Source organism: Neofelis nebulosa, chromosome 10 (assembly GCF_028018385.1).
Source record: "Neofelis nebulosa isolate mNeoNeb1 chromosome 10, mNeoNeb1.pri, whole genome shotgun sequence".
NCBI classification, from domain to species: Eukaryota; Metazoa; Chordata; class Mammalia; order Carnivora; family Felidae; genus Neofelis; species Neofelis nebulosa.
Genome location: NC_080791.1, coordinates 83,853,903 through 83,871,945, shown reverse-complemented (window position 1 = coordinate 83,871,945; position 18,043 = coordinate 83,853,903). Strand labels below are relative to the sequence as shown.

General features: G+C 35.9%; 1 protein-coding gene across 1 annotated transcript in view; it reads left to right on the top strand.

Moving 5' to 3' along the window:
- The window catches only part of KCNA4 (potassium voltage-gated channel subfamily A member 4), a 584,357-nt gene extending 576,338 nt beyond the window's left edge, over window positions 1-8,019 (top strand). Inside the window, exon 5 of the transcript XR_009249859.1 lies at window positions 6,666-8,019. The gene's annotated coding sequence lies outside the window, so the exon portion shown is untranslated. The remainder of the gene's footprint in view (window positions 1-6,665) is intronic.
- Window positions 8,020-18,043: the final 10,024 nt, after the last annotated feature.

Below are 18,043 nucleotides of genomic sequence, written 5' to 3'. Positions count from 1 at the left end.
CTCTGTCCCCATCTCTCTCTGTCCCTCCCTCTACCTCTCCCTCTTTCTCTCAACAAATAAACATTAAAAAAAGACAGATATCATATGATTTCACATATATGTAGAATCTAAAAAAGTAAAATAAACAAACAAAAACAGAAACAGACCTATAATAGAGAGTACAAACTGTTGTACAGTTGTATGAAACAGTGGTGGGAGGGAAAGGGCAAAATGGGAAGAGCACTGGGGGGTACAGGAATCCAATTATGGAATGATTCATGAGGATAAAAGGCATGGTATAGGGAATATAGTCAATGGCATTGTACTATTCTTGTATGATGACAAGCTACACTTGTGCTGAGCATAGCATGACATATGGAATCACTATGCTACAAACCTGAAACTAATGTGACATTGTGATCAGCTTATAAAAAATAAGTAAGCTTATTTAAAGAAATTTAAGCTTTCAGGAAATTTCTTCCTCATACCAATCCTTGACTTGGTCCTATTTTTTCTTGAAATTTCTGTTGCTTTTTCCCAAGACATATCTGATTTTGAAATATTTTACTCAATGACTCCTACTTCTTTTTTTCTATCGTAAAGTCTCTTCCTAAGATTATGCACATAATTATATATTTTAGTTTGTATATACTCTTATCTGCCTACCTGGAAACCACATTGTGTATGGGCCATTCTTTGTATAAAATTTTGATGATTTTGATGATTTTGATACTCGAGGCTTGGAATCTCCGAAGCAGTCCTATCTGCCCTAGTTCAGTGAAATGAGATTTTTTTTTCCTTAAAGAAGACATGAATATTTCATGAAATACATAATCCAAATGTTAGGATTCTTAAATGCACTATATAGATAAGTGGGAAATCTGTTATAAATACAGTGAGGCTATGTACATATAACCTAATGTTATTTATACCTTGTACTCTATATACTTTCTTATATATACCTATGTTAAATCTCATTAATTAAAAATCCAATTAATTAAATTTAAACTAGATTCATTGAACAATAAATTTGGTTCCATCTACATGTATCTACGTGTATCATTCTATAATTAGGTTTTATCAATTTTAGCATAATAAAAGGCATGGAAGAAATTTAAAATAAAAGCAATTCACCATTAATCCATCCACTCTGATATAACTGTTTCAAGCTATTATTAATAATTTTAATTTTTTTCCAACTCTCTATTCCAAAGAAGAAATATTTTCCATTCTGATTAGAAAGAGGCAGTGACTAGTTCATGGAGAACGTGATGTCAAAGGAAATTAGAGAAAACAGAGTGCATGTAAATTATTCTTTCTTGCTATCTTTACCTTTTCCATCTTTGGATCCTATGTCATCCATTTATTGAGAAGCTCCTCCACTGAAAAGGACTTGAAAATGTACAGGACTTTTATGATCTCCAAAAGAGGGAGCAAGCTTTAGCTTTTCCTTGGTAAATGGAATTCTTCTCTTACCTTCACTTCATCTTTTCTTTCTTCTTGCATCCTTTACTTTCTTGACTGGTAGTATCGCCATCTTTTTACCCCCTTTTGTCAATCATTTAATTAACTTTTTTTTCTCTGAGCATTGTGCTTCAGACAAAATGAAGCACAGTGGAGAGAAGCACAGCACCAAAGAAAGTTAGACTTTAGTATTTTGCTGTTACAGTTTAGACTGAACATAGCAGTCCATTTAGAGGTAGTCATTCTAGCCATGAAGGGATATATTTCTCCATTTGGGCCAAAATATAAGGACATTTTCATAGCTTAGAGAAATTGCTTTGAGACTTTCCAGGAAATACACTATAAAAACAGAGACATTAACACAGAAACTGTAGTGGGACAAACCTTCAGTATTTCTGCTGAATAAAGAGCTCTTGGTCTCAAATCATATTAGTGATCACATTCAGTTCAGAATGACTGAGAGGTGATGAATAGGTCATGGCCAGAATCTGAGATCTCTTACCTATGTCAATAAGCCCACGGTAGTTTATTTCAACATTTTCCTCTATGTGGAGGCTGTTTGCTCCAGATTCTTAACAGAGAAGTGGTAAAGCACTTACAAAAAATATTTCTAAAAATAGTGTTGAGGGCTGGTGAATTTTCTGCCCAGAATTTTCTGACCCTGACCTTCAGATCAGTAAGCATTTCCAATATGAAGGATGCCTACTTATTTCAATAAAACAAATAGATCACATGGTCTCCTGATTATATCCCTCCAAACTTCTGTCACACTAAAATGTACAGTCTCTTTACCTGATTCTGAAGGTTCCACAGTATTCAGCACCTGCCTGCCTCAGTAAACTCATCTCTCACCACTTTGTCCATTCTTCATCCACTCTGGTCAGAGTATCTTTCTAAGGTAGGATTCCAACTCATTGTTTTTACAGGATTTTCTGTTTTTGCACTGAAAGAGAAGCATCCTAGGGACCTTCTCAGTTTTGGTAAACTGTAACAATTCTAAGAGTTCTTGGAATATACCTGGTTCCCTCTGGGTCTTTGCACTTGTGAGTCTCTCTGCTTAGAATGGTGTTTCCTCATATCCACATAGAATGTGTTCTCATTTGTTAACTTTACTCAAACATCACTTATTTTTTCTTTACCAGTAGATCTTAGCCTTTTCTCCTATTACTTGCTATCCCCTGAATCCATCCCTCTCTTGCCACTTTTAACACCTATTGCTATATGAAATTGTGCTGTGTTTATGTTTATTTATTGTTGGTTTCTTCTATGAAGAAACAAATCCAGTGAGTTTAGGGACTTAGCATATTTTGTTCACCTCTGTCTCCTGACATGTAGAAGAGTTCTTTGAACTTAATAGGTATTCAACAAATATTAGTTGAAAGAATAAGTAAATAAAAATTGAGGAGAAATTTCATTTGTAAATTGGTAGCAAAATTTAGCTTCTTGTTCTCAATTTACTTTCTAAATGTTTTGTTATAAAGTTGGATAAATTACATAATTTTCAACAAATAAGAAACAAGAAATAATCAGAACATTATCTCCCAAAGAGATAACTGGTAGAAATCTTTCACAATTTTAGAGTGTAAGGAATTCACAAATTTCCTATGTGCATATTTTTCTCCAAACTTTTTGCCATGCTGGTAGAATGAATGACCTTTATTATATGCTATTTCTGAGATTATAAATGGCAATAGTGAAGCCATTTAAGGCATCAACACTGTATCCAAAGTCAGTCTTTCATTCTGAGTCATACTGTGACCAGAGAGAGGGGTGGGGAGTGGAGAGAAAAGAAAAGGAATAAAGAAAAAAGAAAAAAAAAAAAACATCACTTGTAACTGAGTGGAAGGACCTGGAGGAGATTAGTGAAAGAAAATTACATAAAGATACTTTGTTCTAAGTGCCTTGGAAAATTTCCTTTAATTGCAAAGCTGGGATCCTGATAAATTGATTTTAAAAATGTGGTAATGGAAGCAATTAATCTCTTCCTCCCCAGTGGTACCATAGCAATTGGTATTGTGCCTTTATCAGAGGACTTAACAATCTATCTTGAATAAGATACTTATAGAGGCTCTTCTTCATCCAATAGGTTGTATAGCCCATGGACTCTGATTCACTGTGTGTACGTGTATGTATATATAAAATTTGTTTTTGTTTTTTTGCTATGGCATTTATAACTGGGAGGCACTAAGTGGTCAATAAATGGTTGAGTTGATAAGAGTAATTGGAATCAAGGAGAGAGAATAACATCTATATCAAAAAGAGGAGAGAGTGTTTGTTATATTCCCTCCTAATTTTTTCCTTAGAAAGAAATAAAAGCAAAACACAACACAACAAAACAAACAAAAAAAACAAGGTTTTGAGACTTCTGGGTTTATAGGCAATATTTAAGAGAGAGTGGCAGGGGAGTTGAGTCATTAAATAAGTGGCTTCAAACGTTTTCACCTATTACCCGGAGTGTATGATATATTTCCATTTCTGTATATATTTGTTTGATACTCCATTTTGGCAATATTTAATGTTATCTTTAAAATATTTTTAATGTTTATTTTTGAGAGAGAGTGAGAGGGACAGAGTGCAAGCAGGGAAGGGGCAGAGAGAGGAGATAGAATCTGAGACAGGCTCCAGGCTCTGAGCTGTCAGCACAGAGCCCAATGCTGGGATGGAACTCATTGACTGCAAGATCATGATCTCAGTCCAAGTCAGATGCTTAGCTGACTGAGCCAACCAGGTGCCCCAATTTGGCCAGTATTTTAAACTTTTTTATGCATTAGATATGTAAAAAAAAATGCTCTCTTTCAGTTGAGGTTTCCCTATCAGTGAGATTAAGCTTTTCCATATTTATTTCTCTTTTTTTTTTTTTTCTGTAAACTATATTTTCATATATTTTGCCTTCTGGGAGGCTTGTCTGTTTTTCCACTGATTTGAAAGAGCTCTTTATGCATCCTGGATATTTATCCAGAATGTTAATGATGTCTATCCTAACCTATTTTTAAAAATTATTTTTGTTCATTTTTATGAGGGCAAAGGGGGTAATGTATTTCTTAGATGTTTTTGGATTTTGTATCTTTCTTAAGGAAGCCCTTCTCTACTATAAAATTATAATATATTCTCTTATTATTTCTCATAATATTTATGTAGTTTGGTTATAGCTCTTTGATCCATTGCAAATTGAACTTGATATATGTCTGAATTACAGTTTGACTTTATTATTTTCCAAATAAAAAGCAAATTATCTGCACATGATTTAATAGTCAATCTTTTGCTAAGAAATTTGAAATATCATGGATCAGTCTATCCTGTACTAATACAATTTCTCTCTCTCTCTTAACCATTGGTAGAAGTGTATTGAATATACTTAAAGATTTTTCTTCCATTTGAACTGAAATAAGTTGTTAAAGTTAAAAAATTCCTTTTAGTATTTTGATGAAAATGCACTAAAATCATCAATTACTTTGGGAAATATTTCTGTCTATAATAATACATCTTCCTGTTCATGATATTGGTATGCTATTTAATTTATTTGATATTTTATTTGACAGTTTTCTTATTGTTAGCCTTGAGCTTCTTATATTAGGTGTGTTCCTATACATTTTATTCTATTTTTTTTGATATTGCAAATATGATATCTTTCTGTCCATGACTTTATTTTTAAAATTTGGTTACTTTTGGCACATAGAAAAATTATTAATAAAAAATACATATTGAACATTAATGTATCCTTTTTACTGAATTCTCTCATTCATTCTTATAGATCTCTTAGGCGACTTTCTTGTTTTATATGTAGATAATCATATATGCATGTAGTCAGTTTTGGCTCTCCCTTTCTGTTATTTATAACTCATTTCTTTTCCTCTTTCTCTCTCACCAACTTGGTCAGCTGATATCATTCTGAACAGTAGTGGTCATAGCAGGCAAACTTGGCCTGTTCCTACCAAATTGTTATCTGTGTAATAAATATTTATTAACCCCCTACTGTGTGTCAGAAACAAGTTCCAGTCATTAAATAAAACAATAAAAATTCCCGCATTAATGAAACTTATATTATCATAGGAATGATGCACAACACAGAATATGCACAAAAATACATAAATTAGAGAAAATATTAGAAGATGAAATTAATATGGTTAAAGAAAACCCAACACAATTGGAGGGGTTAGGTTGTAGTAGGGTGGTGCAGGATAGATCTCAGAGGAAATGATATTTTAGTAGGGCCCAAAGGTGGTAAGAGAGTTAGCCATGTGGACATCTGGAGAAAGAACATTCCAGGCAGAGGGAATGTCAGTGTAAAGGCCCTGGTATGAGAGGCTGCCCAGTGCATTTGAACACCAGGGAACAGGCTAGCATGGCTGAAGCAGAGTGAGCAAGAAGGAGAAAAGGAGATGAGGTTGGGCAGGTCATGGGGGCAGATAACACAAAGCTGTGGAGAAAAGGACATTGGCAGTAATATGGTATGGAATGGGGAACCACTACAGTGTTTGGAGAGACAGATGACATTATCTGACTTACATTTTGAAAGAATCACCCGGTTGTTATTTGAAGATTTGGTGATAAGGACAAAACATTTTGTAAAATCAGGGAGACCACGTAGGAAGTTATTTAATAATGCAGGCAAAATATGCTGTAGGTCATATGAAAAATGGCCAAAGTATGGACATATCTTGAGGTAGGGTACACAAGATGTCCTGCTGGCTCAGCAGTAAAATGTAAGAGAGAAGACTCAAAGCTTTATCTTAATGTCACGTTTTTCTTTTTCCTTCCACAACTCGAAGTTTGGGTTTCAATAAACTGAGATTATGCAAGTTTAGAGGTGGGACAGAAGTTCATTTTTTGTTATGGTGAATTTGTGGTGACTGTGGACAGCCAAATGAAATGAAATGGTTGGGTGCATGGGTCTGCAGTATAGCTAGGGATACAGAATTGGAACTCATCAGCAGACATCATGATCAGAACTGTGAATACAAATAAATTCTTCTAGGAAGTGCAAGTAGGAAAGAGAAGAGACCCTGGAAATGAGTTATGAGGCACCCTAATGAGTAAAAGAGACCGAGAGGAAATGGTCAGGAGGTAGAAGAAAGCCAGCAGAATGTGGTATTCTGGAAGCCAAGTGAACAAAGTGTATCAGTGTGCAGGAGGGTCAACTCTGTCAAATATTTTTGATTTGAGATGTACTCGAAATTTAAAATCCCTATTTCAAAAGTGACTTTATCATTCTTTTTTTACAGAAACTTCTCATGGCATAGAAACTGCCAGCAGCCAGATGAAGACACCTGTCCCTATCTGCATGTGGAGTCATAAGCAGTCATTTCCTAGCTTGGCAGCACTCCTTCAAGTGACATTTCCAACACCACCTAGAGAACCAGGAAATTCAGTCAGGCAGGCAGCACCAGAGGTGGGCCTGATCAAGTCCCTCTTGACAAATTCTTGTTCAAGAAATAAGAAAAAGGGGAAGACCCTGGACATAAATCCCAACATGCTATGGAGAATTTTTTGGAGGTAATTGCTCATTTGCAAATAGGCAAAGTTTTTAAGCTTTGACTTGTTTAGAATATGGAAGAAAATAATAATAAAAAGGACAGTCTTATTTCTTTTCTAATTACCCACACAGAATGAAGAGAACTGAGGAAATTAATCTTAATGACCCAAACCCCTCCCCTCTAGAAACACACTTTCCCTCATTGTATGGGTATTTCAAATAATCAGATCCCCAAAATGGCTTCTAGTTCTCCTCCTTTTCATGGCTAGGTAGCTTTCCTCTTTCTCTTTTTACTTCCTTCCTTTCTTCCTACAAATAATTATTGAATACATAGAATATTACAGGCCCTTAGGATACATCAGTTAATTTTATAGACATTGTCTTTGCCCTCGTGGAACTTAGTCTGGTGGGGGGATCAGGCATCAAATTAAAACTTATACAAAGTGTTATATAATTTCAGTAATTTCAGTAATAATAAATATAGTACTATATTAATTTTTAACAAGTCTGTAAGTTCAGGGAAGGCTTTCCTAAAGAAAACAATATTCATTGTTGAGACTAAGAGGATAAATAATACATAAAGCAATCCCAAATATAGAAGCCTCCCAGAAAATGGAAAGACAAAGAAAATGAACAAAACAATCTCTAATATAGTCTAGATTCAGACCCATAGTCAACATTATATCAACAAGAAAGTGATGCTCTTTCTACAATCTCTTTTTGGAATCCTATTCCTGAAGAGAAGAGACTGCTGTTAAACCCCTGAAAAAATGTCATCACTATTAACAGATAACCTAAATGTATTTGTAATCCAGAGCTTAGATGATCTGCATAGCTAAAAGAACAAATACCAGCAAATAATACCCAAAGGGGTGTTAGAAAACATATATTCTGTCCAAACTGAATTATTTGCATCCCCAGTATGCGGAAGTGTATTTATTAGGGTATAAGTTTGACTGCCATGACAGAAACTCAAAACAACAGAAGCTTAAACATAGTGGAAGTTTTGTTTTTCTCTCTACTAACCACCTGAGTATAAGAATGCCAGAATTAGGATGGTAGCTCCATGGTGTGAAGGCACAGTCTTCTTATGTCATGTTGTTTTATGCGCATGTTTCTTTTTTTTTTTTTTAATTTTTTTTTCAACTTTTTTTTTTATTTATTTTTGGGACAGAGAGAGACAGAGCATGAACGGGGAAGGGGCAGAGAGAGAGGGAGACACAGAATCAGAAACAGTCTCCAGGCTCCGAGCCATCAGCCCAGAGCCTGACGCGGGGCTCGAACTCACGGACCGCGAGATCGTGACCTGGCTGAAGTCGGATGCTTAACCGACTGCGCCACCCAGGCGCCCCTCATCTGCATGTTTCAAGATGACTCATAAGAAAGGGAAAAGAAGTTAAAAGTACTTTCCCTTTTAAGAGGCGCAACCCAGAATTTCCTGATGTCATTTCTGCTCTTAAATTATGACCTAGATGGATCTAGTCACAAGGCCACACCTAGCTTTGGAAACATCGTCATTATTCTGGGCACTCATATGTCCAAGTGAAAAATATGAGAAAGAAAATGATATCAGATAATTGGGGGAAATGCATATACCACCACAATGACAAACATGAAAAACATTATGATAACCCAAAGGATATAAGAATGAGTGAGGCTAGTTTCCTGACCTGAAGGATGCCAGGAGCCAATGGTTGGGAGAGGCAGCAGACATGCACTAGAGGAGAGGTAGATTTTAGGGATGAGGAAAGGCCATACATTGATTCTCTTTGGGGAATTATCATACAAAAGGTAACAGCTAAGTTGGGTTCTAAATTACGTATCAGATTTCAACAGGAAGAGAAAGGTAAGAACCTTTCGGAAGAGGAAACCATGTTACAGCAACTTCCTTGATGGATCTACATGAGCTTAATATGCTTGTTGCTGTATCCACACTTTATCTTTAGTCAGATGATTTAAAGAATAATCTTAATTACAAGTCTTAGCCAAAGTAATGAGTATTATCCATTTTAATGCAAAAGTGAATTGTGAAAGTTTTTGAATCATAACTAGTGCATTCCTGAGTGGTGAGATCCCGCTTGATAGACCTAACAAAATGATGAAGGCTGAGATTCTTCTTGGAAGTGTTAATCCACAAAGTATGTAGCCATAAACATGACTTTTCCTTTTACATTCTAAAGACATCCACAAAGTAAGGTAACCAGTGAAGAAGGATCTGTAAAATAATCCATCTTAAGACTATCACAACTCATAAAAATTGAGTTAACTAAACTCTGTCCAGATGAGAAAATAGCAGTCATAATTTCCATGAGTATATGAATTTATGGCTTTAAAAGAGTGTACTTTTCATACATTGTCAGTTAATACTTAATATAAATATATGCTATAGGTACAGCTGGTATTATTATTTCAATTTTAAGAGTGACACAACCAAATCTAAAAGATATAAAGATATCAATATCAAATAGGAAAAGTTTCAGAGATGAGACTCAAACCCAAGATGTGACAAGAACATGTATTTACTGTTGTGGGAAGATAAAATAATTGTCCATGCATGTATTCTCAGGTGTAGGGCATAAGTCAAAACTAAACATAAAGGGTTAAATGCTAATTATCTAAATATATTCCCATTAGCTCTTTCCTAATCTTGCCATCATGAAAGAAAAACAGGTGGAAAAGTAATTTAAACAGACTGATGTATTTCCTGAGAATTCTAGAAAATTTGGGACCACTCTCTTATCAGCTTATGTGTAGGTTTTCCCAAGAATTACATGCTAGAATAGCCTGGTGTGAAATTTATTCTATAAGGGGATTGTTTAATAATTCAGTTTAATCATATTTGTAAAACTGTGTTGATACAAAAGGCTATTAATAGAAATGTAGTAATACTCCATCAAAGCACTAAATCCAATTAATTGGAGATAGTCTATTATGGTCAATTAATTAAAAGTCTCAACTTAGAATGTTTCAGTAAAATATCATTTCTATAATATTTTAGTAAACAACAATGTGCAATCAAATTGGAAAGTCTGCTGGGTATATTTTAACAAAACTTTTGAGTTTGCAGTGTATACAAACAATGCTTAAAGGTTATTTAAACAAATGTTCTATATTATAATATATCCATTTGCTTAAGAAATCATTATTCCTTAGATACGTAATTATTCCAAAGACAAATTTTTTAGCCAAGGCAAAAGTTTATAATTTAAATTACTAAAATGAGTGAAGTTATCATGTGTTGAAGCCAGTATACATCGTGATGGCTTCGAAATATAATTACTAATGGTAATAGCTACTGTCACTGAACTATAGATGCCCCCACATACAATATATATGCTTATGTATTTATATTAATCTCACAGCAATACTGAAATGCAGGCTTTATCATTCCCATTTTACAAAAGTGAGTGCTCAGGGCCAAAGAGATTAAGTGACTTGGCTAAAAATCCCATAGTTTATAAGTAAGGGAAATACAATTAATCCCAGGTCCGTGTAATCTTATAATTCATGTCTTTTCCACTATATCATTATTTCTATGTATGTGTGTGACTGTCTGTAGGAAAAGTACCCTCACAAGAACATCTGTGTTGATAGCTGTGTTCTATTTCTTGGCTCAGGTGTAATTACACAATTGTCTGCATTACAGCTATTACTCTGTATCTTTTTTTTAAAATTTGCTTTTGCCCCTCTTTGTGAGATACAACAATAAAATGATAAAATAAATATTGTGTCTTTTAAGGGTAAGATCATTGTGACAGAGCAATTTATATATATGTTGGGTTTTGGCATTAATCTATTTCTAAGTAAATTGAGGTTGGGGCCTCAATTTACAGTAAGTTATTGGCTATAGAAGTAAGGCAGAGCACTGTGAGAAGATCCAATTTGTGTTAATTTGAGGCATGGAGATCTAGGGTGGGGAAAATGGGGAGTGAGTGAAAAAGGAAAACATTTTTTTCAGTGATATGGATCTAAGTGCATTAGTATTAATTTAATCCTCAAAACAACCATTAACAGTGGTTATTATAATGCCCATTTTATTAGAGTTCAGTACATTTTCCAAAAATGAGTGGCTAAATGTTGATTTGCATATAGATGTGCCTGACAACCGAGTCTGAGTAGTTACTGAGGAGCAAAGATTCAACAGTTAAGAGCAGTCAAATAAACTGATGGGGTGAGCAGTAGTCACTGGTCCTAGAGTTATCTATACTGCATTCTGTTTTGGTAATTTACCCACCAGGGATCTGAAATTTTGTCTAAAAGGGATCAGAAATACCCATTATCTGGAGTAGCAAAATGGGATTAAAACACCAGTGGCAGAAAGGTTGGCTGCAGAAGGATGACAAGAAAGAGAGTCATCTCTATGTGGGCTGCCACGGACATGAGCTGGAGTATATTGAGCATTTGGGTCAACTGTTCTATGACCAGACCTAATCCAAAATTTTATCTCATTGGTCACTTCAGTTAACTTTCCTGAAAGTTAGCTTCTTCTTTATGTAAAAAGAGGAGATGATTGCATGTAAATATACTTCAGACAATGCAAAGAACTTTAAAGACACTAGACATTCTTATTTGGGGATTACAGCACTCAATTTGCAACAGGGCCAGCCATTTTGACTATACCAGTATTTTTCTTCCCTTTTTTTTAATTTTTAAAATATTTATTTTTGAGAGAGAGACAGAGTATGGATGGGGAGGGGCAGAGAGAGAGGGAGACACAGATTCCGAAGCAGGCTCCAGGCTCTGAGCTGTCAGCACAGAACCCAACGTGGGGCTCAAACTCACCATGAGGTCATGACCTGAGCTGATGTCGGACGCTTAACTGACTGAGCCACCCAGGTGCCCCACTAGTACTTTTTTCTTTTTTTTTTAATTTTTTAATTTATTTTTGAGATAGAGACAGAGCATGAGCAGGGGAGGGGAAGAGAGAGAGGGAGACACAGAATCTGAAGCAGGCTCCAGGTTCTGAGCTGTCAGCACAGAGCCCAATGTGGGGCTTGAACTCACAGACTGTGAGATCATGACCTGAGCTGAAGCCAAACGCTCAACCAACTGAGCCCCCCACTAGTACTTTTCTGATTGAGATTCATTTCCCTTGTGACTTCTGTCCCAGTTACATAGGATAAAATAAAAGGAAAATGGGATTGCTGTACCTAAATTAACTTGGGAGCAATCTTGCTGAAATGCACACACAGGCTAAAATGAAGAGTAGAAATAATAAAGTGTTTGAAAGCTAAGTTTCTGATTATGTACCCAGCCTTCATTCACTTTCTGCAGTACACCAGTTTGATTTAGTTCAGGTTTATTGAGTCTTAATTTGGGGAATGAATTTCTAGTTAAGAATCCAACATAATTGGCAATAGGTTATTTACTTCTCTGACCTATTCCTGCTCATAATTTGTAGTAGTGGTTTTCCTTACTAGAATAGGATCATTTTATAATATTTATATGCATCGTAGCTTGTTGTAGACAAGGTGTAAATAGACTTCCAGGAACATCAACTGAGGGGAAAATAAATATGGAATGACCATCTTAAATATTTCTCTCATCACAGGAAAGCTCTAGACAAAGGAAAGTGACTGCAAAAATGGTTATGTCGTTTGCTACTTCCCTTTGACTCATTGCCTGTGGAGAATAACCTTGCAATATGACTAAGATGTAATGAAATAAAGTTTAGAAAGTTATTTGTTTAAAACACCAACTGGACAGTAAGCTGAAGGCCATAAACACAGATACTTGGAGAACAAATTTGCTTTTTGAATCAGAAGCCAGAGTCCAAATACACTGGGCCCTCTGAAGCATCTCTAATATTTACACAGTAATCTGATTTGGGAGCCTCCTTGTTTTTTCTCTTTTCCATTGATTTAGTCACCTACTGGCAACTTCATAAGCTCCAGAAGGGGTCAGAATCCCCCCATGCCCACCCCGTGTCAAAGCAATTTGTGCCGATATTACAGAGAATCAAGATGGAAAGACTTCTTGGTGCAGCCAGTGCACTCCCAGGGAACTGGGGGAGCAGACTGTTCACCATGATGTACTTTCTATTCCTCTGTGCAACCTGGGTTCATATTCTCCCTGGGGGGCTAGTTGAATCACCTTCTTGGAAAGAGTCATCATTTTGATAAACTTTCCTGCCAGGAAGTTTTATTTTCAACCAATATTTTGTGCTCTTCATTTTCTGGTTAAGTCTCCTTAGACTATTCTTTGTGGCCTGGGGAAAAAGGCTGATTTTCTTAATCATTATTCATTCTAGATAGATCTGAATTTAAATTTGAGGTATCATTTTGCCTCTTCTGTGCTTCAACCTACTGGCATGCATTTCCTATGTAACATGGCTTCCCCTTAGTTTAGTATTTGAGTATGGTTCTCTTGGTAATAAATTCTAGTATCCTTTTAAGTGAAATACAAGTTTCTTGAACTTGGTATTGCCAAAGATGTATGGGGTTATATTTTGGTTATTTCCTCAATGAGGTGGCCTTTGCAACAACAGACCCTGTGTCTGCTTCATTGCCTTCTCACATGCTAAGTGTCCCTTACCTCCTGGACATCTCCATTATTATTTATGGTAATAATAAACTATCAATAATAGTAACAATTATAATTATTAATAATAATTAAGGATGCCAGATTTGCCTTTCATTTAGGATGATCTCTTCCATAAGGCATACCATAATAATAAGTTGATTCATTTTCACTATCCACACATTCTCAGGATAACAAATCACATTAGAAGAAGTTCCATTACTTTTGGGCCAAGAAAGAAGTTTAGAGAGTGGCACAGCTAACTTATAGAGAGCTCCCACTATGTGCCAAACCCAAGGAACTGAGGATTCAGTGGTAAGATATACAGTATCTCATGTCATTTAATCTTCTGAATCATTCAAGCTGGTTATTATTACCAACTTTCTCCCCATTCTTTCCATCTTATAAGTGATGAAATTGAGCCACTGGTTTGAGACTTGCAGAGGTTAGACTCGATTCTAGATCTGCCTTATTTCAGACCGAATTCTATTATACCACCAGGTCAGCAAAACTGAAAAGGGATATGTCTCTAACCTTCCATGGGTTCCATGTATTTACCCATGGTATGCTTTCCTTCATTTCCCACCTATTTCCATATGTTTAGAGGTCCCCTGAGCAATCACTGCACCCAGCTGCTATATGCTGTTCCCAGGTCCCTTGCCATTTTGTCGTTCTTCCTACATTTCAGACTTCATCACAAAAGTAACACCAAAGGTTTTCAAGGGAAACCACAGCAAGATTTGGGTCTTATATGTTAAGGATAAACTGTGCTTATACCCTTTGCTAGTATGATTCAGAGGAACTACTTCTACCAACTCAAAAAGAGATATGGAACAGAAACCATGGCTAATAAGCACCAGTCAGTGAATCGGAATCTCTGGGTTCTCCATCTGGATTGTGTGGCCAGGGAAAGTTTCTCTACTTCCCTTGGTCTCAGATGAGGTGCTTTGATTATATTATTAATGATCATAGATCTTCCCTGAGTAACTATCTGTCCCTGTGGTCCTAGACCTGTATCCATAATACAGAAAGTGCAGTCAGGAAATTTTATTGAGGCCAATAGATTTGCCAACTAACAGGTAAGGAGAGAAAATAAGTAAAACAAAATGAGCATGGAGGAATAGTCCTTAACATTTTGGCACAAAACTAGAAAGACTATCTCCTTTCCATTTTCCTAGGGCTCCCTTCCACAGTACTTGAAGAAATAGCTCTCATTCTTTCAGCCACTCTGGGATTGGTAACCAAGGAAGAAACAGAAGAAAAAGGTATTGGTATTCCTCTTTTGTCCACGGTAATAATAGCTTTTGAGAGTTTTTTTGTTTGTTTGTTTTTGTTTGTTTTTGTTACCTTTGTCAATTCCGTCATTTTGTTATTGAGTTATTATACGCTTTTTATCATAAAAGGCATTGGGATGAGTTTTGTGGGTTTTGTCAAATCATGGCACTAGTTGTAACTTAAACTCAAAATTTCTCAAGCTTGTGATGTGTTTCTGCCAACATATCCAACTTAGATTCAGAATAAAAAAGATCAGACAAATTTGATAAGGCAGTCATGATCACAGGTAGACATTAGAGAGGAATCAACTTTGCTTTCTTGCTTGAATGTTCAAGTCTTTGACATAAATTGCAACAGGAAAAACTACACAGACCTAGGAAGGTTTAGAAGAAATTTGTTAGTGGGTACATGTGCCTCCTTTAAACTGTTTAGTTTTTAGTTATCCTACATCATGGGAAGCCACTGGAAGGTTTGGTTGTATATATATATATATATATATATATATATATATATATATATATACAAATACAAATTTATTGTATGTCTGTCTCTATATCTAAACCTACATTTATTAGTGAAACAGTAAAAGAAAAGGTAATCCTGCAATAAAGGGCTAAAGCCAAATTTGTCACACTGTTGAGGGGCTTTTTTTGTCATTTGAATCATCCCTGAATGACCTGTGTACAAATTACTAAACCCTAAAGAGTTAAAAGTGTTTGTTTCACAGGAAATTGGAAGAAATTTATGTGCGCAAGTGAAGCTGAAAGGTCGAATGTGTGACTCACATCTATTGACAGATGGAATGAGCATAACATAAGCAGACAGTGACTAGAAAACAAGCCGGTTGTGTGAAAGTATTTTTAGAGACTAATTTCTACCCAGCTGTGTCATCTATGAATGGGAGAAGTTTGAGAAAGTTACCTAGGGGTGTTTGAGCTCAATCAAGTGAAAGTTAATGATACTGATTTGGCTTAAATATTCACTTCAAACTTTGATGTGCAAATGAAGCTAGTTTTTGAACTAATTTTCAGGGATGTTAGATTGTTCTATTATCAAAATGACATAATCCTATATATTAGGACCTCATTTTAGTGTGGAAACCTGAGGTCAAGAGTCCATAAGTCTTTCCCCCATTTGGAATGATACAAAATGGTAGATATAGTATAAAAACAATGTCTTCTGGCAACTAACATAATAGCCAAGTGTGTGACCTCTCAAGTCAGACTTTGTGGTGTGAATTCCAGCTCAGCAATTTAGTAGATACACGATTTTGGACACTTGCACATTTCTGTGCCTCAATTTCCTCTCCTTATCTATTAAAGGTGAATAATAATATATGTTTCTCACATCCTATCCCAAATGACACACTCTTTTCTAGGTCAAGGGTAAAAATCCCTGTTCTCATGCAGCTCACCTCTTAGCTGAGGAGGGAAAGACAATAAACAAATGAATATGTAAGAATATGTAAGGTAATGATAGGTGCTCTGGAGAAAATAAAGCAGGGAAGTGCTTTATTTATGAAGAGTGGTATGTAGGGGGCTGTTCCAGTTTTCAGTCATCTTGAGGAACTGATACATGCTAGGTCAAGTAACAGTCAACTCCATGGAATTAATATTTCTCTCTTTGGTGAGTGTATTTTAACCCCCAGGCAATAATGATTGATTAAAGGATGAGAACATAAAACCAAAATGCTCCAATCTATGTGAATTTCAGGAGTTATACTGGAGATACTGAAAGAATTCTGGGAAATCTGAATCTGGAATAACTCATGCTGAATATTTTGGCAGCCACGTTAATACCTTGCAGAACTTGAAAATAAATGCAAAATAGAAACAAAACAGAGTCAAAAATAGAGACTATATACTTATAATACCTTTTGAGTTTCCACCTCAAGGCCTATCTACCTTTTGTATTTTTGATTGTATAAGGCAATAGTTGCTCTTTATTGATTATTTTAACTCAAGTTGTGTTTTCTGTCATTTGCCACCAAAAAAGTCCTCACAAATGTAATTGCAGTGAGGGTTGGCACAATTCCCTGGCAGATAGAACATGCATCTCAATCTTGCCAAATAGATAACTGATATTACCTGTAAGGCAATGGATTTATTTTTCCAAATAGGTCGATCTATAGTTTTGGTGAAACTTCTCAGTTTTCCACCCAGGATCCCCCAAGTTATACCAATAGTCACGTAAACTTATAGCAGACTCTAAAATAAGAAAATGTTTGTGCTAAAGGGGAAATAAAATTACTAAGTCCAACACTCTCTTGTTTTGGATAAGAAAATTAAGACTTAAAAAAATGGAGAGATATAAAGGTACTTTGTAGCAAAATATACACAGGCTCTCTTGATACTTAAGGTCCACAAATGCGTTGCTTTTTCCACTTCGGTATTAATTCTGCCTCCACTTTCTCCCATACTCACCCCACCATCACAGGAATGTGTGATGGTATTCCCTTTGCTGAATTCTATTTCCATAGGAGTAGGAACTTTGACGGGGTAACAACATGAGTACCCACTGCAATCACTATTGTTACTTGTCACTCTATGTTTTGTAGTATAGTCTTAGTGCTGACTTCCCCAGTAATGTACTTCTCCATGTGACCTCTTTACTGGATTAGCAATCAGTTACACCTTCTTACACTTTATGCAAGAGAAAGTTTTAAAAGTCCCCTGATTGTTCTTTGTTGCTGATTATGTGGTTTAGGAAACTCATCCAGTTTCTAAACAATATGATGTTTAACTCCACATCTTTTTTTTTAATGTTTATTTATTTTTGAGAGAGAGACAGAGCACAAGCAGGGGAGGGGCAGAGAGAGAGGGAGACACAGAATCTGAAGCAGGCTCCAGGCTCTGAGCTGTCAGCACAAGAGCCTGACGCGGGCCTCAAACTCACAAACTGTGAAATTATGACCTGAGCTGAAGTCAGACTCTTAACTGACTGAGCCACCCAGGTGCCCCTAACTCTACATTTTTAAGGTACATAAGTCAATTAATCACATTCATTCTTTTATCCTTTTGAATATGGCATGAGGTATGCTTGATAGAGAAGCAGCATGAAATACATTCACCCTGTGAAATTAATAAAGGGAAAACTCACTAAAATATAGTCGAGAGGATAGAAGGGAAAGTCTTAGCACTCAACAGTCAATTGCAGGAAGAATTGTCAATTACAGACTCTAACACAAGAATCAACAGGAAAGAATTATCAATTACAAGCCCCAACAGAGAAATATACGCATTACTTCTCCTACAAGATATCAACTACCCTTGCAACTCAGCCAATGAGAAACTGTCATTACCCTGGACCCATGCTTTTCTCCAACGGACTTCA